Below are 27,889 nucleotides of genomic sequence, written 5' to 3'. Positions count from 1 at the left end.
AAGCGAGTAATATACTGCCCAGATCTGTTAGCGCTTTTACTTTTAAATAATTAGCACCAAATCACTTGTGCCCCCCCCCCTGTTTTGCACCCTGTAATATGTACTTTAGTGTGGGAGGCCAGGCTCAGCGTCTCTGCAGCCTCTGTGAAGAGAAAATGGCACTGGTCAGAGCTGTGAGGGCTAAGTCACGCCCCCTTAATGGCGCGCTTCGGTCCCGCTTAAATCTTTATATTTATACTGGCGGGGGTCTGTAATTAGTGCCTAGGCACTTTATACACATCTGCCAGTGCAATTTTAAAGCTTTTATGATGCCCAGGGCGCAGGGGCACCCTGCAGTACCGTCCTGTATGTGGGAACATGGCGCGCAGCGCGACCGCTGCGCGGTACCTCATAGCCGTCTTCTGCCGTCACTGAAGTCTTCTGTTCTTCTTTTACTCACCCGGCTTCTGTCTTCTGGCTCTGCAAGGGGGGGTGACGGCGAACCGGGAACGAGCAGCTAGGCGCACCAAGTGATCGGATCCTCTGGAGCTAATGGTGTCCAGTAGCCTAAGAAGCAGAGCCTTTGAACTCAGTGAAGTAGGTCTGCTTCTCTCCCCTCAGTCCCACGATGCAGGGAGCCTGTTGCCAGCAGGTTTCCCTGAAAATAATAAACCTAAGTCTTTTTCTGAGAAACTCTGGAGAGCTCCTCAGTGTGCATCCAGTCTCACTGGGCACAGAATCTAACTGGAGTCTGGAGGAGGGGCATAGAGGGAGGAGCCAGTTCACACCCATTCAAAGTCTTATAGTGTGCCCATGTCTCCTGCGGTTCCCGTCTATATCCCATGGTTCTTGAAGCATCCCCAGAATCCTCTAGGACGTATGAGAAATTATCAATGGATTAATATTACTGAAATTGCTTTTTCTCCTCTGTGAGTTTTTTGGTGTTTCTAAAGATATGTTTTACATGTATAACATCTCCCACACTCAGAACATGGAAATGGTCTCAGCAGTGTGCATTTTCTTATGTGCTAAAAGAGATGATTTTTGTGTAAAACATTTCCCACACTCATGACATGAATATGGCTTCTCACCTGTGTGACTTCTCATGTCTAACAAGATTTGATTTCTGTGTAAAATATTTCCCACAATCAGAGCATGGAAATAGCTTCTCACCCGTGTGACTTCTCTTATGTTTAACAAGTTCTGACGACTGGGTAAAACATTTCCCACACTCAGGACATGGAAATGGCTTCTCACCTGTGTGTCGTCTCTTATGTATAGCAAGATCTGTTGACTGGGTAAAACATTTCCCACACTCAGGACATGGAAATGGCTTTTCACCTGTGTGATGTCTCTGATGTTTAGCAAGATCTGACGTCTGAGTAAAACATTTCCCACACTCAGGACATGGAAATGGCTTCTCACCTGTGTGATATCTCTGATGTTTAGCAAGATCTGATAAGTGAGTAAAACATTTCCCACACTCAGAACATGTATATGGTTTGTCACCTGTGTGACTTCTCTGATGTTTAACAAGATTTGATTTCTGTGTAAAATATTTCCCACACTCAGAACATGGAAATGGTCGCTCACCTGTGTGACTTCTCTGATGTCTAGCAAGATTTGATGACTGTGTAAAATATTTCCCACAATCAGAGCATGGAAATAGCCTCTCACCTGTGTGACTTCTCTTATGTTTAACAAGGTCTGACGACTGGGTAAAACATTTCCCACACTCAGGACATGGAAATGGCTTCTCACCTGTGTGGCGTCTCTTATGTAGAGCAAGATCTGACGACTGTGCAAAACATTTCCCACACTCAGAACATTTATACGGTTTCTCACCTGTGTGAATTCTCTGATGTTTAACAAGATCTGATGACTGGGTAAAACATTTCCCACACTCAGAGCATGGAAACTGCCTCTTACATGCCAAAGCTGGCTGATTGGTAACAGGCTTTGAGACCTGTATTAAATATCTGGGATCTATAGAAGAAGGAAATGCCTTATCAGGAGAACATTCCCCATGAGAAGCAGCATCAGAAAATGTAACAGAGTTTTCTCCTTGAGCATCTCGCGTGAGGTTATCTTGGATTTCACCATCTAAAGAGAAACAGAGATGTTGCTCCAAGGAATTCCTGTTGAGGTGTCCAACTGCTGAGTATAAAACACAAATAGATATAGGAACATTAATATTTCCCTTAATAAGATTCATTTTCCAACATAGATGATGCTGAAAGGTCCCACTATTGCCCTCTAAGGGGTATACTCAAGATGTTCATGGTACCATTCATAACTAATGGAGCAGTGTTTAGATGCAGGTCTGATTGATCATGGGAAGGCATTAGTTTAGGAAAAGCACAAGTGAAATCCTGCAGGTGGAAGTGGTGAACAGGGAGGAGAGGCCACAATCACTGGCATAATGAAGAGGACAGGAGAGAGCATGTGACAAGGAGACGGGAGATGTAGGGAGGAGAACAGTGGTTGAGGGTATTGTAGGGGAGCAAAATAAGTAACCGGCAGAGAAGGACAGCAGAAGTGGCGTGGTTACATAGGAAAATAGGACAGGCACCAGTGTAGAGGATGAATTGAAAAAATAAGAATTTACTTACCGATAATTCTATTTCTCGGAGTCCGTAGTGGATGCTGGGGTTCCTGAAAGGACCATGGGGAATAGCGGCTCCGCAGGAGACAGGGCACAAAAAGTAAAGCTTTAGGATCAGGTGGTGTGCACTGGCTCCTCCCCCTATGACCCTCCTCCAAGCCAGTTAGGTACTGTGCCCGGACGAGCGTACACAATAAGGGAGGAATTTTGAATCCCGGGTAAGACTCATACCAGCCACACCAATCACACCGTACAACTTGTGATCTAAACCCAGTTAACAGTATGATAACAGCGGAGCCTCCGAAAAGATGGCTCACAACAATAATAACCCGATTTTTGTAACTATGTACAAGTATTGCAGATAATCCGCACTTGGGATGGGCGCCCAGCATCCACTACGGACTCCGAGAAATAGAATTATCGGTAAGTAAATTCTTATTTTCTCTATCGTCCTAGTGGATGCTGGGGTTCCTGAAAGGACCATGGGGATTATACCAAAGCTCCCAAACGGGCGGGAGAGTGCGGATGACTCTGCAGCACCGAATGAGAGAACTCCAGGTCCTCTTTTGCCAGGATATCAAATTTGTAGAATTTTACAAACGTGTTCTCCCCTGACCACGTAGCTGCTCGGCAGAGTTGTAATGCCGAGACCTCTCGGGCAGCCGCCCAAGATGAGCCCACCTTCCTTGTGGAATGGGCCTTAACCGATTTAGACTGTGGCAGGCCTGCCTCAGAATGTGCAAGTTGAATTGTGTTACAAATCCAACGAGCAATCGCCTGCTTAGAAGCAGGCGCACCCAACTTGTTGGGTGCATACAGTATAAACAGCGAGTCAGATTTTCTGACTCCAGCTGTCCTGGAACATATTTTCAGGGCCCTGACAACTCCTAGCAACTTGGAGTCCTCCAAGTCCCTAGTAGGTGCAAGGCACCACAATAAGCTGGTTCAGGTGAAACACTGACACCACCTTAGGGAGAGAACTGGGGACGAGTCCGCAGCTCTGCCCTGTCCGAATGGACAAACAGATATGGGCTTTTTTGAGAAAAAACCACCAATTTGACACTCGCCTGGTCCAGGCCAGGGCCAAGAGCATGGTCACTTTTTATGTGAGATGCTTCAAATCCACATATTTGACTGGTTTTAAACCAATGTGATTTGAGGAATCCCAGAACTACGTTGAGATCCCACAGTGCCACTGGAGGCACAAAAAAGGGGTTTGTATATGCAATACTCCCTTGACAAACTTCTGGACTTCAGGAACTGAAGCCAATTCTTTCTGGAAGAAAATTTACAGGGCCGAATTTGAACCTTAATGGACCCCAATTTGAGGCCCATAGACACTCCTGTTTTCAGGAAATGCAGGAAACGACCGAGTTGAAATTTCTTTGTGGGCCTTCCTGGCCTCACAACACGCAACATATTTTCGCCACACGTGGTGATAATGTTGTGCGGTCACCTCCTTTCTGGCTTTGACCAGGGTAGGAATGACCTCTTCCGGAATGCCTTTTTTCCCTTAGGATCCGGCTTTCCATCGCCATGCCGACAAACGCAGCTGCGGTAAGTCTTGGAACAGACATGGTACTTGCTGAAGCAAGTCCCTTCTTAGCGGCAGAGGCCATAAGACCTCTGTAAGCATCTCTTGAAGTTCCGGGTACCAAGTCCTTCTTGGCCAATCCGGAGCCATGAGTATAGTTCTTACTCCTCTACGTCTTATAATTCTCAGCACCTTAGGTATGAGAAGCAGAGGAGGGAACACATACACCGACTGGTACACCCACGGTGTTACCAGAACGTCCACATCTATTGCCTGAGGGTCTCTTGACCTGGCGCAATACCTGTCCCGTTTTTTGTTCAGACGGGACGCCATCATGTCCACCTTTGGTATTTCCCAACGGTTTACAATCATGTGGAAAAAACTTCTCAATGAAGTTTCCACTCTCCCGGGTGGAGGTCGTGCTGAGGAAGTCTGCTTCCCAGTTTCCATTCCCGGGATGAAAAACTGCTGACAGTGTTATCACATGATTTTCCGCCCAGCGAAAAGTCCTTGCAGTTTCTGCCATTGCCCTCCTGCTTCTTGTGTCGCCCTGTCTGTTTACGTGGGCGACTGCCGTGATGTTTTTCCCACTGGATCAATACCGGCTGACCTTGAAGCAGAGGTCTTGCTAAGCTTAGAGCATTATAAATTTACCCTTAGCTCCAGTATATTTATGTGGAGAAAAGTCTCCATACTTGATCACACTCCCTGGAAATTTTTTCCTTGTGTGACTGCTCCCCAGCCTCTCAGGCTGGGCTCCGTGGTTACCAGCATCCAATCCTGAATGCCGAATCTGCTGCCCTCTAGAAGATGAGCACTCTATAACCACCACAGGAGAGACACCCTTGGATATTGGGTTATCCGCTGATGCATCTGAAGATGCGATCCGGACCATTTGTCCAGCAGATCCCACTGAAAAGTTCTTACGTGAAATCTGCCGAATGGAATTGCTTCGTAGGAAGCCACCATTTTTACCAGGACCCTTGTGCAATGATGCACTGTTTTTAGGAGGTTCCTGACTTGCTCGGATAACTCCCTGGCTTTCTCTTCCGGGAGAAACACCTTTTTCTGGACTGTGTCCAGAATCATCCCTAGGCACAGCAGACGTGTCGTCGGGATCAGCTGCGATTTTGGAATATTTAGAATCCACCCGTGCTGATTGTAGCAGTATCCGAGATAGTGCTACTCCGACCTCCAACTGTTCCCTGAACTATGCCCCTATCAGGAGATCGTCCAAGTAAGGGATAATTAAGACGCCTTTTCTTCGAAGAAGAATCATCAATTCGGCCATTACCTTGGTAAAGACCCCAGGGTGCCGTGGACAATCCAAACGGCAGCGTCTGAAACTGATAGTGACAGTTCTGCACCACGAACCTGAGGTACCCTTAGTGAGAAGGGCAAATTTTGGGACATAGAGGTAAGCATCCCTGATGTCCCGGGACACTATATAGTCCCCTTATTCCTGGTTCGTTATCACTGCTCTGAGTGACTTCATCTTAATTTGAACCTTTGTAAGTGTTCAAAAAAATTTTTTAGAATAAGTCTCACCTAGCCTTCTGGCTTCAGTACCACAATATAGTGTGGAATAATACCCCTTTTCTGTAGTAGGAGGGGTAATTTAATTATCACCTGCTGGGAATACAGCTTGTGAATTTTTTCCCATACTACCTCCTTGTCGGAGGGAGACTTGGTAAAGCAGACTTCAGGAGCCTGCGAAGGGGAAACGTCTCGACATTCCCATCTGTACCCCCGGGATACTACTTGTAGGATCCAGGGGTCCTGTACGGTCTCAGCGCCATGCTGAGAACTTGTCAGACGCGGTGGAACGCTTCTGTTCCTGGGAATGGGCTGCCTGCTGCAGTCTTCTTCCCTTTCCTCTATCCCTGGGCAGATATGATCTTATAGGGACGAGAGGACTGAGGCTGAAAAGACGGTGTCTTTTTCTGCAAAGATGTGACTTAGGGTAAAAAACGGTGGATTTTCCAGCAGTTGCCGTGACCACCAGGTCCGATGGACCGACCCCAAACAAGTCCTCTTCCTGTATACGGCCATACTGTGCCGTTTGGAATCTGCATCACCTGACCACTGTCGTGTCCATAACATCTTCTGGCAGTTATGGACATCGCGTTTATTCATGATGCCAGAGTGCAAATATCCCTCTGTGCATCTCGCATATATAGAAATGCTCTATAGTCAATAAAATACTGTCCCTGTCAAGGGTATCAATATTTTTAGTCAGGGAATCCGACCAAGCCACCCTAGCTCTGCACATCCAGGCTGAGGCGATCGCTGGCCGCAGTATAACACCAGTATGTGTGTATATACTTTTTATTATATTTTCCAGCCTTGTCAGCTGGTCCTTGAGGACGGCCCTATCTATAGACGGTACCGCCACTTGTTTTGATAAGCGTGTGAGCGCCTTATCCACCTTAAAGGGTGTTTCCCAACGCGCCCTAACTTCTGGCGGGAAAGGGTATACCGCCCATAATTTTCTATCGGGGGGAACCCACGCATCATCACACACTTTATTTAATTTATCTGATTCAGGAAAAACTATGGTAGTTTTTTCACATCCCACATAATACCCTCTTTTGTGGTACTTGTAGTATCAGAAATACGTAACACCTCCTTCATTGCCTTTAACGTGTGGCCCTAATAAGGAATACGTTTGTTTATTCACCGTCGACACTGGATTCAGTGTCCCTGTCTGTGTCTGTGTCGACCGACTAAAGTAAACGGGCGTTTTAAAACCCTTGACGGTGTTTTTGAGACGTCTGGACCGTACTAATTGTTTGTCGGCCGTCTCATGTCGTCAACCGACCTTGCAGCGTGTTGACATTATCACGTAATTTCCTAAATAAGCCATCCATTCCGGTGTCGACTCCCTAGAGAGTGACATCACCATTACAGGCAATTGCTCCGCCTCCTCACCAACATCGTCCTCCTACCTGTCGACACACACGTACCGACACACAGCACACACACAGGGAATGCTCTGATAGAGGACAGGACCCACTAGCCCTTTGGAGAGACAGAGGGAGAGTTTGCCAGCACACACCAAAACGCTATAATTATATAGGGACAACCTTATATAAGTGTTTTCCCTTATAGCATCTTAATATATATATAAGCATATCGCCAAATTAGTGCCCCCCCTCTCTGTTTTAACCCTGTTTCTGTAGTGCAGTGCAGGGGAGAGCCTGGGAGCCTTCCCTCCAGCCTTTCTGTGAGGGAAAATGGCGCTGTGTGCTGAGGAGATAGGCCCCGCCCCTTTTTCGGCGGCCTCGTCTCCCGCTCTTAACGGATTCTGGCAGGGGTTAAATATCTCCATATAGCCTCCGGAGGCTATATGTGAGGTATTTTTAGCCAAATTAGGTATTCATTTGCCTCCCAGGGCGCCCCCCTCCCAGCGCCCTGCACCCTCAGTGACTGCCGTGTGAAGTGTGCTGAGAGGAAAATGGCGCACAGCTGCAGTGCTGTGCGCTACCTTTAGAAGACTGAGGAGTCTTCTGCCGCCGATTCTGGACCTCTTCTTACTTCAGCATCTGCAAGGGGGCCGGCGGCAAGGCTCCGGTGACCATCCAGGCTGTACCTGTGATCGTCCCTCTGGAGCTGATGTCCAGTAGCCAAGAAGCCAATCCATCCTGCACGCAGGTGAGTTCACTTCTTCTCCCCTAAGTCCCTCGTTGCAGTGATCCTGTTGCCAGCAGGACTCACTGTAAAATAAAAAACCTAAGCTAAACTTTCCTAAGCAGCTCTTTAGGAGAGCCACCTAGATTGCACCCTTCTCGGCCGGGCACAAAAATCTAACTGGCTTGGAGGAGGGTCATAGGGGGAGGAGCCAGTGCACACCACCTGATCCTAAAGCTTTACTTTTTGTGCCCTGTCTCCTGCGGAGCCGCTATTCCCCATGGTCCTTTCAGGAACCCCAGCATCCACTAGGACGATAGAGAAATGGCAATGTGGGAGTTTCAGTAGGCTGGGGATGACTAGGTTACAGTAATCTCAGCAAGAGATAAGAGTAATTACAGTTTCAGTGGTTTCCAAAGTGTGAAAGGGCCTGGACCCTGGATATAATAAAAGGTGAGTTTCTCATGATCGGAAAGGGACTGAATGTGCAGTTGAAGGAAATGACGCCCAGGCTACGGCTTTGGAAGATACATGAGAGGGAGGTGTTGTCAACACAGGGGGGAGCCTGGAAGATGATATGGTGGAGATGACCTTGGCAGAAGGAAAAGCCATGACTTCAGTTTTGGAGATGAGGTTGAGGACGCACAATGTAATCCAGGAGGAAGTGGGTGACAGCTGGTGAAATGGTAGAGGACAGAAGGGGAGAGGACTATGGAAGGCAGGTAATTATGGGTGTCATCAACATACAGGTGGTACTAGTGGCCAAAAACACTGATAAGCTCATTGGGAAGGGGGGGGGGGGGGAAGATAGGTGAAGAGGAGTAGAAGGGGGCCAGGGTCAAAAACTTGGTGGATGCAAGTGGGCAGGAAGAAAACTGAGGTTGCACGCTACATACAACATACTACATTTAACCATTCATACCTTCAATACTAAACCCAATTGGGCAAAGAAGACAGAAGTCCCTTTAAATGTGGTAAAATTAGAAATGGCAAACACCAGAATTATACATACATATACAAAGTCAAGTGCAGAATAACTAGAACCCTTTAGATAAAATCAGTATCAATAAACCACACATGGAGCTGGGTGTAAAGTAGTCCGAGATGGCCAGAGGGGCAGGTTTCCGGCCAAACTTGGACACTTTTTTTAAAGCATCAATCATGTACAATGGAAAACTGTGCCTTGTATACGATCACTGCTTTAATAAAAACGTCCAAGTTTTGCTGGGAACCCGCACCTCCAGCCAATTCGGACTTCATCACATCCGGCCTCTGGAACGAGTGATATTTTAGGCGTAAACAGACTGGTAAGCTGCAAAGGTTTTTATTTTTAAACTTTCGAGGGAAAAAAACAGCTTTGGAAAAATATTGGCACCGCCATAATTAATATTTGGTGAAACGTTCGCTGGTGTGAATAACAGCACTGAGCCACTTTCTGTATTGCTTAGTAAGGTTGGAGAACATTGGGGACCCTGGACCACTCCTCCATTCAAGTTCGCCGTTTGGGGAGAGAATTGTGCACTTTGGGGTCTATTTACTAAGCCTTAGATGGCGATAAAGTCGCTGGAGATGAAGTACCAGCCAATCAGCTCCTGTTATTTTTCAAACACACCCTGTGACATAGCAGTTAGGAGCTGATTGGCTGGTACTTTATCTCCGGCGACTTTATCTCCATCCGAGGCTTAGTAAATAGAACCCTTAATCTTGAGTATAAGATCAAGTATTATATTGGTATCAAAAGCATTTGCTGTATAGTATCACAATTTACTTCACGCTACATAACCTGGAAGTTATCTGCACAAGAGTCCAAAAACCATGCATGAGATAATGAGCAAAAACTGCGCTGAAACCTTCTGTTGCGGCTGAATATCCTGAAAACATGCTCTGTTCCCAGACAGTAGTTTCTGTGGTTCAGAATGCAACGTTTAGCATGATCATACCCATAGTTTGTTGTTGTCAAATCTAATTATTAGCTGCTCTGAATGTGCAGGAAATTATCTGGGTGGATATCCAGAAAACATGTCTTAATCAAAAAGAGCAGATGTCAGTAGTCAATCCTCAACCTTTGCAACTTGTATAAGAAATTTTCTAGTTCTTTCTTGGAAACCATGTACTGCGTCCCTTAGGATATCATGAAAAACTGTTTTGGCTCATATGCACATTTCAAATGCTCACAATCAACGATCGTTCTAGCAGAATTAAATTTGTAGACACGTTTAACAAGGCAGAATAACTCACATTCAGACATGTTAGGTGCTTAAATTATACAGTGCCCCATTCTTGGCTGCTAATAGTTGGTAATTGATACAGTCTCATATGTGAATCTCAATGTGAAGAGTGTTAATAGAGAGAAGAAAATGAATATAAAGATTCACCGCTGGTTTTTCAGAGATTTCTACTTCCTTCCCAGGTGTGTCACCACAGTGAATGGGAGGTAAGTGAATCCTCTGAACAGCGTAGGAATGAAGAATCTAAGTGTGCCTCTACTGTCAGGGGCTGCGGGGTCTAGTTACTCTGTTATCCAAAGGACATTGCAGAGTGACTTCTTCACTGCTCGGTGATGAGAGAGCACTTAGTAACAAAGAAAAGATACCTGTACAGACAGTGCAGTGTAAGGAGTGTTCCTCCTGTAAGTGCGGCTCTTCCCTGATGCCTCTAGCCAGGTCCTGTGTGTGCCGCACAGGAACCCGGTAGTGGTATCTCTGAGGATGAGTCACGTGGGCCGGACGTACGTTTCACCCTGCAACGGGCTTGATCACTGCGAACAGCTGTATGGAGACATTTACAGGTTCCCATTGTGGCGCACACGGTTTGGGTTAAGAGATTGCTGTAGTGACTGGGAAAAGAGAATGTGTGACTCTTGTCTGTAATAAGTGTTTATTACTCACCTGTGCTGATATCTGTAGGGATTTCCTCCTCCTTACACTGCTGATCACCCCTCACATACGTCTCTTTTTCTCCCTCTATATCTTCTGCCTTCATACCAGTCACATACGTCTCTTCTCCCTCTATATCTTCTGCCTTTATATCAGTCACATATGTCTCTTCTCCTTCTAAATGTTCTCCCTTCATATCAGTCACATACGTCTCTTCTCCCGCTGTATCTTCTGCCTTTGTATCAGTCGCATACGTCTTTTCTTCTCCCTCTAAATCTTCTCCCTTTATATCAGTCACATACGTCTCTTCTCCTCCCTCTATATCTTCTGCCTTTATATCAGTCACATACGTCTCTTCTTCTCCCTCTATATCTTCTGCCTTCATATCAGTCACATTCGTCTCTTCTTCTTCCTCTGTATCTTCTGCCTTCATATCAGTCACATACGTCTCTTCTTCTCCCTCTGTATCTTCTGCCTTCATATCAGTCACATACGTCTCTTCTTCTCCCTCTGTATCTTCTGCCTTCATATCAGTCACATACATCTCTTCTTCTCCCTCTGTATCTTCTGACTTAATAAAAGTCAATTCTTGACCCTATATTACCCAAAAAACAAGAAAATAACACATTAGTAATGTTTGATTTTATAAACTGAGGTGAAACAGTATAATATCAGTGTATAATACACACAGCTCCTCTACAGATCATGTAGTTACAGTCACTTTGGTGTATGGGGGAGACCCTAAATCCCACCTACCTGATCCTCCTGTGGGATCCTGTGATTCTCCTCCAAACAAACCTGGGAATACAGAGGACGGGGGCATCTCTCTGGGGTATCTCTGTTACTGGGTCCATCTGTAGGAGACACACAGTGACTGAGTACAGTGTATATATGTGATTATTAGATGATGTGTGTATATAGGGGACCCCAATACCTGCTCTCCCCTGTACAATACATGACAGTCTCCCCTTACCCAGTGATGTGAGGGGCAGGTGATTCTCCATCATCACGTCCTTGTACAGACCCCTGTGTTCTTCTATATACTCCCCCTCCTGCATGGAGACATAGACAGTGACATCCTGACACCTTATAGGAACCTGACACACACGCAGCAACATAGTAATATAGTTGGTGAAGTTGAAAAAAGCCTAGTAGTCCATCGAGTTCAACCTGAATTATATTGTATTCCCTATTTTATTCTGGTTAAAGGCTATACCCTCATATATCTTATTCTGTTAGAAATTTGTCTAACCCATTTTTAAACGCATTGACTGATTCCGCCATTACAACCTTTTCTGGCAGTGAATTCCATATTCGTATTGCCCTTACCGTGAAGAATCCCTTCCTGCACTGAGTACGAAATTTCCTCTCCTCAAGCCTTAGTGGGTGTCAACACGTTTTATGTAGAGGTCTCTTAATAAACAACTCACATGATAACTCAGCATATGGCCCCTTTATATACTTGTAAATATTAATCATATCTCCTCTTAGTCATCTCATTTCTAGTGTAAACATGTCTAACCTAGAAAGCCTCTCCTCATAGTCCAATCTCCAACCCCTTAATCACTTCGGTAGCTCGCCTCTGAGCCTTTTCAAGTTCTAATATGTCTCTTTTCTAGTGTGGTGCCCAGAACTGTACACAATACTCTAGATGCGTCCGTACCAATGATTTGTACAGTGGCAGGATTACGCTCTCATCCATTGTCTCCCCCTTTTAATGCATGCTGACCTTGTTTGTCTTTGTTGCTGCACTTTGACATTGTGTGTTGCTGCTACTATCAATGAACACCACCAAATCCTTTTCTAATACAGTTTCCCCTATATTTTCCCCATTTAATTGGTAGGTTACATGTTTATTCTTATAGGCCCTACACATTGGCCGATCCGCCACCGATACGGCCGACGGGCGACCCGGCGGCGGCGGGGGGGGGCAGTGACGGGGGGAGTGAAGTTTTTTCACTCCCCCGTCATGCGGCTCCATTGAAGTGCAGGCAAATATGGACGAGATCGTCCATATTGGCCTGCATGTACAGCCGACGGGGGACCAGCGATCAACGAGCGCGGGGACGCGCAACGTTCATCGCTGGAGCCTCCACACTCAAAGATATGAACGGTATCTCATTCATTTATGAACGAGATCGTTCAGATCTTTGGCTGATGTCGGCCAGTGTGTAGGGCCCTTTAGTCCCAAAGTGCATAACTTTACATTTTTCCACAGTAAACCTCATACACCATTTTGTTGCCCAAAATTCAAGTTTAATCAAATCGCTCCGAAGAGACTCCACATCTGACTTGATTACCCTACATATATTAGTATCGTCTACAAAGATAGACACTGTACTTTCTAATCCTACTGCTACATCATTTATAAATATATTAAACAATAGTGTCTCCAGAACAGAACCCTGCGGTATTCTACTGGTTACTTTAGCCCAGGTGGAAAACATCTCATTAGCCACCACTCGATGTTCCATGTTATCAAGCCAATTACTCACCCATGTACAAATAGTGTCACCTATACTAGCTCCCTTAATTTGAAAATCAGCCTCCTGTGAGGCACTGTGTCGGAAGCTTTTGTAAAATCCAGATAAAACACATCTACTGCGTTACTCTGGTCAAGATTGTCGCTTACTTTCTCATAGAAGCTAATCAAATTAGTTTGGCATGACCTGTTTCTCACAAAACCATGCTGATTTTTACTGATAGCCTGGGAGTTCTCCAAATAATCCTGTATGCTATCCCTTAGTATACTTTCCAAAAGTTGCCCCACTATTGATGTCAGACTAACAGATCTATAGTTACCAGGATAAATTTTAATACAGTGATACATACCCCTTTCAGACAGAGAAAAGAACCCAGTAATTTCCCGGCTCGGGAAGGGTCGACCCGGGATTTTTTTCTGTCTGAAAGGGTCAACACGGGACTGAATTCTTGGGACTTTGAGCCAAGTTTTTACCTGGGTTTTTCCCGGTTCGTACACGAGTTGCCGGCTGTCTGAAAGGGTCCGACCAAGTATTTTTGAAATGGGTTGCGGTTAACAGCGCTTATTGGCTGTGCACTAATTGTGCACTATTGTGCACTAATTGTGGTCCCAGTCACTGTACGGTGAAAGAGCATAAAAGGGATGGGGAAAATGGGATATGCTCTGCACCAGCTTAATCAGATGGCATTAACTTACAAAAAACGTGAGCCAACAAAGAGACATTCTTTGCTCTCTTTATTCTACTGTACGGAGAAAACCACACAAAAAAAACAATAAAACACATATCGACCTTTTGACCTGTCAAACTAGAGCATGTCGACCTAGAAACCCTGTTGTCCTTGTTACTATCTACCTTCCATACCACACCCTAATATTATACACATCACTAAGAACACAAGTAACATAGTCAGACATATAATAGTGTGTGCCCATAAAGTCTCCTCTTCTCCCCCCCCAGCCATAGATTCCTGTGACCCAGTCCCTCCTCAGAGCCAATCACACAATGTCACAGGCTGCTCCTCCTGTATAATAATAACAACAACAGGACACCACAGGCTGCTCTCCCTGTATAATAATAATAACTGGACACCACAGGCTGCTCCTCTATAATAATAATACTAATAACAGGACAACACAGGCTGCTCCTCCTGTATAATAATAACAGGACACCACAGGCTGCTACTCCCGTATAATAATAATAAATGGACACCACAGGCTGCTCCTCCTCTATAATAATAGTAACAGGACACCACAGGCTGCTCCTCCTGTATAATAATAACAGGACACCACAGGCTGCTACTCCCGTATAATAATAATAATAATAATAATAACAGGACACCACAGGGCGCTCCTCCTGTATTAAAATAATAATAATAATAACAACAACAGGACACCACAGGCTACTCCCCCTGTATAATAATAATAATAATAATAATAATAATAACAGGACACCACAGGCTGCTACCCCTGTATAATAATAATAACAGGACACCACAGGCTGCTACCCCTGTATAATAATAATAATAACAACAACAGGACACCACAGGGCGCTCCTCCTGTATTATAACAATAATAATAATAACAGGACACCACAGGCTGCTCCCACTGTGGAATTATAATAACAGGACACCACAGGCTGCTCCTCCTGTATAATAAAAAGAACAACAGGACACCACAGGCACCTCCCCCTATATAATAATATTAATAACAGAACCACAGGCTGCTCCTCCTGTATAATAAGAGGACACCACAGGCTGCTCCTCCTGTATATTAGTAATAATAACTGGACACCACATGCAGCTCCTCCTGTATAATAAAAAGAACAACAGGACACCACATGTCGCTCCCCTTATATAATAATATTAATAACAGAACACCACAGGCTGCTCCTCCTGTATAATAATAAGAGGACACCACAGGCTGCTCCTCCTGTATATTAGTAATAATAACTGGACACCACATGCAGCTCCTCCTGTAGAATAATAAAAATAGGAGGACACTACAGGCCTCTCCCCCTGTAAAATAATATTAGTAACAGGACACCACAGGCTCCTCCTCCTGTATAATAAAAATAATAACAGGACACCACAGGCTGCTCCTCCTGTATAATAATAACAGGACACCACAGGATGCTGCTCCTGTATAATAATAAAAATAAGAGGACACCACAGGGCGCTCCTCCTGTATTATAATAATAATACTAACAGGACACCACAGGCTGCTCCCCCTGTATAATAATAATAATAACAGGACACCACAGGGCGCTCCTCCTGTATAATAATAATAATAACAGGACACCACAGGCTGCTCCCCCTGTATAATAATAATAACAGGACACCACAGGCTGCTCCCCCTGTATAATAAAAAGAACAGGACACAACAGGCCACTCCACCTATATAATAATATTAATAACAGAACACCACAGGCTGCTCCTCCTGTATAATAATAAGAGGACACCACAGGCTGCTCCTTCTGTATATTAGTAATAACGTGACACCACGGGCTGCTCCTCCTGTATAATAAGAATATATAGCACCATTACCTGATGTCTCCTCTCTGCTCCTTCCCACCTAGAGACCCGGATGCTGTTATGGAGCACAGGGGGCGGGGATTAGGACGGATTGAAGGTGATACGCCGAAGTGTAGTGGATCGCACAGGATGAAAGAGTGGTGGACCGCACGGACCGGAAGTGAGCGGGAACGCGGAAGTAGGGTGGAACGCACAGAGCGGAAGTGGCGTGTCCCGGGCTCCGGAGGTGTTCCGCTGCAGAGGGCTCTGGCCTGGGGTTCCCAGCTGTGTGTGTGGGGGATGATTAGTGATATAGGGGGCGGTATATGAGTGCAGGACCCCCCTCCCCCGCGGTGACTGCTCTGCATGGTAACCCCTTAGTGACCAGACTTCCTGTTACCATGGTAGTGAGTGTCCCCATAGTGTGTGTATGCTGGGAGGCCTATGGTGGCACTGTGCAGCCAGCTACATTGTGTACAGCTGGTGATGTCCCCTGACAGGTAGTGATACCCCTGTTCTGTCTGTGTCATGTGCTCATTACCCCTGTGTCCCCTGTGTTACTGCCCTGTGCCCCCCTGTGTTACTGCCCTGTGCCCCCCTGTGTGTTACTGTCCTGTGCCCCCTGTGTGTTACTGTCCTGTGCTGCTGTGTCCTGTATGTTACTTTCCTGTGCCACTATGCCACCTGTATGTTACTGTCTTTTATCGCTGTTCCCCCTTAGTGTTACTGTCCTGTCTCCCCCCCCCCCCCCCCCCCGCGTGTCAGTGTTCTGTGACCCCCTGAGTGTTCCTGTCCTATGTAAAGTTCTGGGCTCCAGGCACTTCCAGGTCTCTGTGCACCACACTAGGATGCTCCGGCCCTTGTACTACTACAGTTGCTGGATCCGGCCCGTGCTACAGAGCTGCTGTGTAAAAGCGGGTATTTTTCCTGGCCCCAGCCCACTGTTCACCGTCCCGGGAATACCCCTAGCAGAACCACAGCTGCCGGGCTATTACTTTAACCTTACCCAGCACACCAGGGCGTTGACCTGATGATCGGAGCTCGCCCGGAACTGCAGCAGAACCACAAAATAAAAATACACTTTTAAATAAATAGAATCGGCGCCGATTGTCCTTTTGCTAATAGTGCAGTATCACAAGGGTTACACCCCTCAGTGCCTCGGGCGGCATCCTGGTCACATGGGGGAACGGGAAGTCGGCATTGGGACAAGGACCCAGCCGCAGACCACAACTGTCATAATCTATCAGCGGCGGCTTCTTCTTGAAGTCACAATATGAGGAGAACATGTATCTCTGCCTGTCGGAGATGGTTGGCTGCAGTACAGACGCTACCAGCGGACGACCCATACAGAGCATCACTCGTCTCTTTGGGGGTAATTCAGACCTGATTGCTGTGTGCGTTATCGCACAGCGGGTGAGCAGGTCCAAACTGCGCATACGTGTATGCAGCGCAATGCGCAGGCACGTCACACGGGAACAAAACGAATCGCCGCTCAACGATGGGTTTGTAAGATGAATCCGTTTGCACGGGCGATCGCAATGAGATTGACAGGAAGAGGGCGTTTGTGGGTGTCTACTGACCGTTTTCAGGGAGTGGTTGGTAAAATGTAGGCGTGTCCAAGCAGTTGCAGGGCGGGTGTTTGACGTCAATTCCGACCCCGGACAGGCTGCAGTGATCGCAGCAGCTGGGTAAGTCCTGGGCTGTACAGAGACTGCACGAGATCTGTTTGTACCGCTCTACTACACATGCGATAGCACACTTGCACAGTGAAAATACACTCCACTATGGGCCGCGACTATCTGATCGCAGCAGTGCAAACATCGCCTGCTAGTGATCAGGTCTGAATTAGGCCCTTAGTCTCCATAATATAGGCATCCGTGGCAGTGCCTTTTGCCCAAAGTGTGGCTTCGCAGCTAGTAATTTGCGGCATATGCCAGGTCCTGGCTTGTGTCGGAGCATCCATGTCTGACTGCATATTTGTGTCTTCTAAATGTATGAGAACCTACGGGTCAGGTGGGCAACCAATTGACATTTTTTAAATAACTTGGTTCTAAACTATCTTCATAGAGATCTATTTTTTCTATAATTGTCGGTCTGTGTTGGCAGGGCGGTCGTGGGAGGCGACTTGGCGTTGCAGGTGCGTGGCATCAGAAACGGTGGTGACGTAACGCTCTGCGGCGGGACATATGATGGAGGCCCGACTGCCTTTCTCAGCCAGGGGCTTTTCTTACTTAGTGATGCATGGCTGGCCACCACTATCATGCAATCACAAACAGTTGCAGTTTCACTATTTCTGCAAAACTGCACAATAAGGGCCATAGCTATCGTATTAGCCCCAATAAGGCGGGGCTTGTGTCACCTGCCTCAGGGCCGGCTCCACTCTGAGTCCTGACAGCTCCGGCTCCGTTGTAAGAGGCCCCCTCTGGCTGGGGCACTTGGGGGTGGATGCAAGTCACAGGGCTGAGCGCCAGTTTCCGGGTACCCTCCCTGCTGTCGCCGGCTGCTGCGGCGGCCGCAGGTCACTGACTAGAGGGGTTGCCACGACTTATTAGGGATTTTGCTTCACCTGCCTGCGGCGGTGAAAACGCACAGGTTTCACTGAACCTGTGTGTTTTCGGCTGAAATTTTATTTTTAACAGATCTCATTGGATACCACGTAGAAAAAATATCGGTGACAAATCATGAAAAACACCCGTTTTTCATTCTTGATGTTTCATCACAGATAATTCAATATCCCAGTAATTCATGTCCTTGGTTCAAGCGGGAGTCCAAATTAGCAAAGTGTCCTTAGCTTTAATAAAGGTCTCCAATTAAGCTTGACTTAGCAGTGTCTTCGAAAGTTCTGGAGATGAACTGTAACCGTGTTGCCACAATCGTATTACTGGCACTGCTGAACCCCTCGGTCCGTCTGTAAAGCGCAGCTATGGTGGAGAAATAGCTGCTAACTGTAAATGGGAGGGGCTGATAACCTGGCCCGCTCAGCAAGGAAGGTTCCATTAATTGTGTCTACGGAACATAAATTATTCCTTAGGAATACTGGTTTTCCAAGAAAGGTGATGGGAACTTATAATTTCTCTGACGTCCTAGTGGATGCTGGGGACTCCGTAAGGACCATGGGGAATAGCGGTTCCGCAGGAGACTGGGCACAAAAGTAAAGCTTTAGGACTACCTGGTGTGCACTGGCTCCTCCCCCTATGACCCTCCTCCAAGCCTCAGTTAGATTTTTGTGCCCGAACGAGAAGGGTGCACACTAGGGGCTCTCCTGAGCTTCTTAGTGAAAAGTTAGTTTTAGGTTTTTTATTTTCAGTGAGACCTGCTGGCAACAGGCTCACTGCATCGAGGGACTAAGGGGAGAAGAAGCGAACCTACCTGCGTGCAGAGTGGATTGGGCTTCTTAGGCTACTGGACACCATTAGCTCCAGAGGGATCGAACACAGGCCCAGCCATGGAGTCCGGTCCCAGAGCCGCGCCGCCGGCCCCCTTACAGAGCCAGAAGCAAGAAGAGGTCCGGAAAATCGGCGGCAGAAGACATCCTGTCTTCACCAAGGTAGCGCACAGCACTGCAGCTGTGCGCCATTGCTTCTCAGCACACTTCACACTTCGGTCACTGAGGGTGCAGGGCGCTAGGGGGGGGCGCCCTGAGCAGCAATTAAAACACCTTGGCTGGCGAAAATACATCACATATAGCCCCCAGGGCTATATGGATGAATTTTAACCCCTGCTAGAATCCATAAAAAAGCAGGAGAAAAGTCCGCGAAAAAGGGGCAGAGCCTATCTCCTCAGCACACTGGCGCCATTTTCCCTCACAGCTCCGTTGGAGGGAAGCTCCCTGGCTCTCCCCTGCAGTCACTACACTACAGAAAGGGTTAAAAAAAGAGAGGGGGGCACAAATTAGGCGCAGTATTAACAATACAGCAGCTATAAGGGGAAAAACACTTATATAAGGTTATCCCTGTATATATATAGCGCTCTGGTGTGTGCTGGCAAACTCTCCCTCTGTCTCCCCAAAGGGCTAGTGGGGTCCTGTCCTCTATCAAAGCATTCCCTGTGTGTGTGCTGTGTGTCGGTACGTTTGTGTCGACATGTATGAGGAGGAAAATGATGTGGAGGCGGAGCAAATTGCCTGTAATAGGGATGTCACCCCCTAGGGGGTCGACACCTGAGTGGGTGAACTGTTGGAAGGAATTAACAGTGTCAGCTCTTTACAAAAGATAGTGGTTGACATGAGACAGCCGGCTACTCAGCTTTTGCCTGTCCAGACGTCTCATAGGCCGTCAGGGGCTCTAAAGCGCCCGTTACCTCAGATGGCAGATACAGACGCCGACACGGATACTGACTCCAGTGTCGACGGTGAAGAGACAAATGTGACTTCCAGTAGGGCCACACGTTACATGATTGAGGCAATGAAAAATGTTTTACACATTTCTGATAATACGAGTACCACCAAAAGGGGTATTATGTTTGGTGAGGAAAAACTACCTGTAGTTTTCCTGAATCTGAGAAATTAAATGAGGTGTGTGATGAAGCGTGGGTTTCCCCCGATAAAAACTGATAATTTCTAAACAGTTATTGGCATTATATCCTTTCCCGCCAGAGGTTAGGGTGCGTTGGGAAACACCCCCTAGGGTGGATAAAGCGCTCACACGCTTGTAAAAACAAGGGCTCTACCCTCTCCTGAGATGGCCGCCCTTAAGGATCCTGCTGATAGAAAGCAGGAGGGTATCCTAAAATGTATTTACACACATACTGGTGTTATACTGCGACCAGCAATCGCCTCAGCCTGGATGTGCAGTGCTGGATTGGCGTGGTCGGATTCCCTGACTGATAATATTGATACCCTAGATAGGGACAGTATATTATTGCCTATAGAGCATTTAAAAGATGCATTTCTATATATGCGTGATGCACAGCGGAATATTTGCCGACTGGCATCAAGAGTAAGTGCGTTGTCCATTTCTGCCAGAAGAGGGTTATGGACACGACAGTGGTCAGGTGATGCGGATTCCAAACGGCATATGGAAGTATTGCCTTATAAAGGGGAGGAGTTATTTGGGGTCGGTCTTTCAGACCTGGTGGCCACGGCAACAGCTGGGAAATCCACGTTTTTACCCCAGGTCGCCTCTCAACATAAGAAGACTCCGTATTATCAGGCGCAGTCCTTTCGTTCCCATAAGGGCAAGCGGGCAAAAGGTTCCTCATTTCTGCCCCGTGACAGAGGGAGAGGAAAAAGGCTGCAGAAATCAGCCATTTCCCAGGAACAGAAGCCCTCTCCCGCCTCTGCCAAGCCCTCAGCATGACGCTGGGGCTTTACAAGCGGACTCAGGCAGGGTGGGGGCCCGTCTCAAGAATTTCAGCGCGCAGTGGGCTCACTCGCAAGTAGACCCCTGGATCCTTCAGGTGGTATTTCAGGGGTACAAATTGGAATTCGAGACGTCTCCCCCTCGCCGTTTCCTAAAGTCGGCTTTACCGACGTCTCCCTCCGACAGGGAGGCAGTTTTGGAAGCCATCCACAAGCTGTATTCCCAGCAGGTGATAATCAAGGTACCCCTCCTGCAACAGGGAAAGGGGTATTATTCCACACTGTTGTGGTACCGAAGCCGGACGGCTCGGTGAGACCGATTTTAAATCTAAAATCTTTGAACACTTACATACAGAAGTTCAAATTCAAGATGGAGTCACTCAGAGCAGTGATTGCGAACCTGGAAGAAGGGGACTACATGGTGTCTCTGGACATAAAGGATGCTTACCTTCATGTCCCAATTTACCCTTCTTACCAAGGGTACCTCAGGTTTGTGGTACAGAACTGTCACTATCAGTTTCAGACGCTGCTGTTTGGATGGTCCACGGCACCCCGGGTCTTTACCAAGGTAATGGCCGAAATGATGATACTCCTTCGAAGGAAGGGAGATTTAGTTATCCCTTACTTGGACGATCTCCTGATAAGGGTAAGATCCAGAGAACAGTTGGAGGTCGGTGTAGCACTATCTCAGGTAGTGTTGCGGCAGCACGGTTGGATTCTCAATATTCCAAAATCACAGCTGGTTCCGACGACTCGTCTTCTGTTCCTAGGGATGATCCTGGACACAGTCCAGAAAAAGGTGTTTCTCCCGGAGGAGAAAGCCAGGGAGTTATCCGAGCTAGTCAGGAACCTCCTAAAACCGAGCCAAGTCTCAGTGCATCAATGCACAAGGGAAAATGGTGGCTTCCTACGAAGCAATCCCATTCGGCAGATTCCACGCAAGAACTTTCCAGTGGGACCTGCTGGACAAATGGTCCGGGTCGCATCTTCAGATGCATCAGCGGATAACCCTGTCACCAAGGACAAGGGTGTCCCTCCTATGGTGGTTGCAGAGTGCTCATCTTCTAGAGGGCCGCAGATTCGGCATTCAGGACTGGGTCCTGGTGACCACAGATGCCAGCCTGCGAGGCTGGGGAGCAGTCACACAGGGAAGGAATTTCCAGGGCTTATGGTCAAGCCTGGAGACATCACTTCACATAAATATCCTGAAGCTAAGGGCCATTTACAATGCTCTAAGCTTAGCAAGACCTCTGCTTCAAGGTCAGCCGGTGTTGATCCAGTCGGACAACATCACGGCAGTCACCCACGTAAACAGACAGGGTGGCACAAGAAGCAGGAGGGCAATGGCAGAAGCTGCAAGGATTCTTCGCTGGGCGGAAAATCATGTGATAGCACTGTCAGCAGTATTCATTCCGGGAGTGGACAACTGGGAAGCAGACTTCCTCAGCAGACACGACCTCCACCCGGGAGAGTGGGGACTTCACCCAGAAGTCTTCCACATGATTATAAACCGTTGGGAAAAACTCGACAGGTATTGCGCCAGGTCAAGGGACCCTCAGGCAATAGCTGTAGACGCTCTGGTAACACCATGGGTGTACCAGTCAGTGTATGTGTTCCCTCCTCTGCCTCTCATACCCAAGGTACTGAGAATTATAAGATGGAGAGGAGTAAGCACTATATTCGTGGCTCCGGATTGGCCAAGAAGGACTTGGTAACCGGAACTTCAAGAGATGCTCACGGAGGATCCGTGGCCTCTACCTCTAAGAAGGGACCTGCTCCAGCAAGGACCCTGTCTGTTCCAAGACTTACCGCGGCTGCGTTTGACGGCATGGCAGTTGAACGCCGGATCCTGAAGGAAAAAGGCATTCCGGATGAAGTCATCCCTATCCTGATCAAAGCCAGGAAGGATGTAACCGCAAAACATTATCACCGCATTTGGCGAAAATATGTTGCGTGGTGCGAGGCCAGTAAGGTCCGACGGAGGAATTTCAACTGGGTCGATTCCTACATTTCCTGCAAACAGGAGTGTCTATGGGCCTGAAATTGGGGTCCATTAAGGTTCAAATTTCGGCCCTGTCAATTTTCTTCCAAAAAGAACTAGCTTCAGTACCTGAAGTTCAGACGTTTGTAAAAGGGGTACTGTATATAGGCCCTCATTCCGAGTTGATCGGTCGCAAGGCGAATTTAGCAGAGTTACACACGCTAAGCCTACGCCTACTGGGAGTGTATCTTAGCTTCTTAAAATTGCGACAGATGTATTCGCAATATTGCGATTACAAACTACTTTGCAGTTTCTGAGTAACTTCAACCTTACTCTGCCTGTGCGATCAGTTCAGTGCTTGTCGTTCCTGGTTTGACGTCACAAACACACCCAGCGTTCGCTCAGACACTCCCCCGTTTCTCCAGCCACTCCTGCGTTTTTTCCGGAAACGGTAGCGTTTTCATCCACACGCCCATAAAACGCAGTGTTTCCGCCCAGAAACACCCATTTCCTGTCAATCACACTATGATCGCCGGAGCGATGAAAAAGCCGTGAGTAAAAATCCTTTCTTCATAGCAAAATTACTTGGCGCAGTCGCAGTGCGAACATTGCGCATGCGTACTAAGCGAATTTTCATTGCGATGCGATGAAAAAGAACGAGCGATCAACTCGGAATGAGGGCCATACAGCCTCCTTTTGTGCCTCCAGTGGCACCTTGGGATCTCAATGTAGTTTTGGGTTCCAAAAGTCACATTGGTTGAACCACTTAAATCTGTGGAGTTAAAATATCTCACATGGAAAGTGGTCACGCTGTTGGCCCTGGCCTGGGCCAGGCGCGTGTCAGAATTGGCGGCTTTATCCTGTAAAAGCCCTTATCTGATTTTCCATTCGGACAGGGCGGAATTGAGGACTCGTCCTCAGTTTCTCCCTAAGGTGGTTTCAGCGTTTCACCTGAACCAACCTATTGTGGTGTATGCGGCTACTAGGGACTTGGAGGACTCCAAGTTGCTAGACGTTGTCAGGGCCCTGAAAATATATGTTTCCAGGACGGCTGGAGTCAGAAAATCTGACTCGCTGTTTATCCTGGATGCACCCAACAAGCTGGGTGCTCCTGCTTCTAAGCAGACTATTGCTCTTTGGATTTGTAGTACAATTCAGCTTGCACATTCTGTGACAGGCCTGCCACAGCCAAAAATCTGTAAATGCCCACTCCACAAGGACGGTGGGCTCATCTTGGGCGGCTGCCCGAGGGGTCTCGGCTTTACAACTTTGCCGAGCAGCTACTTGGTCAGGAGCAAATACGTTTGTAAAATTCTACAAATTTGATACCCTGGCTGAGGAGGACCTGGAGTTCGCTCATTCGGTGCTGCAGAGTCATCCGCACTCTCCCGCCCGTTTGGGAGCTTTGGTATAATCCCCATGGTCCTTACGGAGTCCCCAGCATCCACTAGGACGTCAGAGAAAATAAGAATTTACTTACCGATAATTCTATTTCTCTTAGTCCATAGTGGATGCTGGGCGCCCATCCCAAGTGCGGATTGTCTGCAATACTGGTACATAGTTATTGTTACCAAAAATCGGGTTATTGCTGTAGTGAGCCATCTTTTCTAGAGGCTCCTCTGTTATCATGCTGTTAACTGGGTTTAGATCACAAGTTATACGGTGTGATTGGTGTGGCTGGTATGAGTCTTACCCGGGATTCAAAATCCTTCCTTATTGTGTACGCTCGTCCGGGCACAGTATCCTGAGGCTTGGAGGACGGTCATAGGGGGAGGAGCCAGTGCACACCAGGTAGTCCTAAAGCTTTACTTTTGTGCCCAGTCTCCTGCGGAGCCGCTCTTCCCCATGGTCCTTACGGAGTCCCCAGCATCCACTACGGACTACGAGAAATAGAATTATCGGTAAGTAAATTCTTATTTTAAGTATGCTTTGGAATTTACCTCCTTGCAATAATTTGATGTGGAAAAATAAAATGCAGGTGCACACTCTATAGTACTTAGCACTGCTAATCTGAATCATTATAGTAAACTCTGTAATCTAACATACAGAATAATTGAGGTGTTTAGCTTAATTTTTAAGCAGAAATATATGGGCCCACCAGCCACGACACCCTCGTGACCTCATCTGGTGGGTCCCTAACACTAAGGTTCAAGTCATGGCACAGTCCCCACCAAGTCGGCACAGGCCATCCACTTACACTTGTGTGGATTTCCAAGTCTCAGTTAGATAGTACCTCTTAATATGTTTGGAACGAAGGTGTACAGTCCAAGGTTCCCCCTACCATATATTCTATATTGTGTACATATGTACACTTGAAGGTGGGACCACTAAATACATGTGTCTCTGCTGTCAATGTCAGATTAATTGGATTTCTTAAAGCATAAGGACACTTATCACACAATCCAGTTGAAAACGATCGCAATCGTCCAGTCTAATCGACTGATTTGATTGTATGCAATCCGATTGTATGCAATTGTGAGCGCATTATCACATTCTTATAAAGGTCACAAGTTATATATAAGATTATGATTTAAAGTTGCAGTTCATAAAATTGATATATTTAAATGATATTTGAAATGGAATGTAATTAAAGATGCTTTTATATAGCCAGTGCACACATTGGTGGTCATTCCGAGTTGATCACTAGCTGCCGTTGTACGCAGCGCAGCAGTCAGGCTAAAAATCTGCACTTCTGCGCATGCGTATGGGGCGCACTGCCCACGTGCAACGTACTTTCACAAAAGCCGATGCAGTTTTACACAAGCTATTGCAACGCTTTTCAGTCGCACTGCTGGCCGCAGTGTGATTGACAGAAAGTGGGTGTTTCTGGGTGGTAATTGGCCGTTTTCAGGGAGTGTGTGTAAAAACGCAGGCGTGCCAGATATAAATGCAGGAGTGGCTGGGGAAACGTAGGTGTGGCTGGCCAAACGCAGGGCTTGTTTGTGACGTCAAAACAGGAACTAAATAGTCTGAAGTGATCGCAAGGTAGGAGTAGGTCTCGAGCTACACAGAAACTGCACAATCTTTTTTTGTAGCAGCGCTGCAATCCTTTCGTTCGCACTTCTGCTAAGCTATGATACACTCCAAGAGGGCGGTGGCTTAGCATTTGCACTGCTGCTAAAAGCAGCTAGCGAGCGATCAACTCGGAATGAGGGCCATTGTGTACTATTGTGATAACAATGATTTGTGTACTCCTTTTTCAATAGGATGCTCCCAGTGATCCTGCAGAGATGACCGCACCATGCAGCTATTAAATATGACTAATACAAAGTTCTTATATTAAAACTGTAGTTTAAGTATGCATTATCTAATTAGATTATGCAGGTCTGCTAGTAGGACCCTACATGCATAATGTGGTAGGATAAGACTCCAGGGGACAAAGACCAAAGGATGTGACCTATGGAACTTGAGTTCTTGGGATGTCCAGACCTGTCCTTTTATTGATGTTGACCTCTATTGTGTAGTTTGTTTACAGTTGTGATGTCATAGCCTTTTCCATGTTGAAATGTATGAAACCACCTCAAGCTCTGAAGCGCAGAGCATTCTGTATTAAAGTTTGGGCCAGTGCATATGCTGTTGGTAGGACTTATACTTAATATTTGTTTTTGTGCTTTGGAACCACAATAATTGTATTGGACTATCTTTTGCGGCGGATGTGCTTGGTTTTAACACCAGGCTCTGGTGTTAACTCCATGGCTAGTGGAGCCCGATGCTGGTTTAAAAAATATGGGGGACGCCTATGTGTCCACCTCCCCCATATTTTTGGAACCAGGATAAGTTCAAGAGGCCAGGATTGGTTTCTAAAATACAAGGGAACCTCACATTTTTTTTCAACCAGGTCCTGCAGGTCAATTACATCAAAATCTCCCCTTCTAGCCAGTCTCTACACTGACTGAACCACTCCCAAGCGTATCAATGACTGAGCACATGGGAAATTAGCTGAGAATTGGCTTACATGTGGAAAAATAAGATTTTACTTACCGATAAATCTATTTCTCGTAGTCCGTAGTGGATGCTGGGACTCCGTAAGGACCATGGGGAATAGCGGCTCCGCAGGAGACAGGGCACAATAATAAAAGCTTAAAGATCAGGTGGTGTGCACTGGCTCCTCCCCCTATGACCCTCCTCCAAGCCTCAGTTAGGATACTGTGCCCGGACGAGCGTACACAATAAGGAAGGATTTTGAATCGCGGGTAAGACTCATACCAGCCACACCAATCACACCGTACAACTTGTGATCTGAACCCAGTTAACAGTATGATAAACATAAAGGAGCCTCTGAAAGGATGGCTCACAACAATAATAACCCGAATTTTTGTAACAATAACTATATACAAGTATTGCAGACAATCCGCACTAGGGATGGGCGCCCAGCATCCACTACGGACTACGAGAAATAGATTTATCGGTAAGTAAAATCTTATTTTCTCTGACGTCCTAGTGGATGCTGGGACTCCGTAAGGACCATGGGGATTATACCAAAGCTCCCAAACGGGCGGGAGAGTGCGGATGACTCTGCAGCACCGAATGAGAGAACTCCAGGTCCTCCTCAGCCAGGGTATCAAATTTGTAAAATTTTGCAAACGTGTTTTCCCCTGACCAAGTAGCTGCTCGGCAAAGTTGTAAAGCCGAGACCCCTCGGGCAGCCGCCCAAGATGAGCCCACTTTCCTTGTGGAATGGGCTTTTACTGATTTTGGCTGTGGCAATCCTGCCACAGAATGTGCAAGCTGAATTGTACTACAAATCCAACGAGCAATCGTCTGCTTAGAAGCAGGAGCACCCAGCTTGTTGGGTGCATACAGGATAAACAGCGAGTCAGATTCCAGCCGTCCTGGAAACATATATTTTCAAGGCCCTGACAACGTCAAGCAACTTAGAGTCCTCTAAGTCCCCGGTAGCCGCAGGTACCACAGTAGGTTGGTTCATGTGAAATGCAGAAACCACCTTAGGTAGAAATTGAGGACGAGTCCTCAATTCCGCCCTGTCAGAATG

At 46.9% G+C, this 27,889-nt stretch overlaps 1 pseudogene; it reads right to left on the bottom strand.

Annotated features, from left to right (window-relative positions):
* Positions 1-812: 812 nt before the first annotated feature.
* The window catches only part of LOC135054481 (zinc finger protein 271-like), a 108,713-nt pseudogene continuing 81,636 nt past the window's right edge, over positions 813-27,889 (bottom strand).

This window comes from Pseudophryne corroboree, chromosome 3 (assembly GCF_028390025.1).
Source record: "Pseudophryne corroboree isolate aPseCor3 chromosome 3, aPseCor3.hap2, whole genome shotgun sequence".
NCBI classification, from domain to species: Eukaryota; Metazoa; Chordata; class Amphibia; order Anura; family Myobatrachidae; genus Pseudophryne; species Pseudophryne corroboree.
This window is presented reverse-complemented; position numbering and strand designations above follow the sequence as displayed.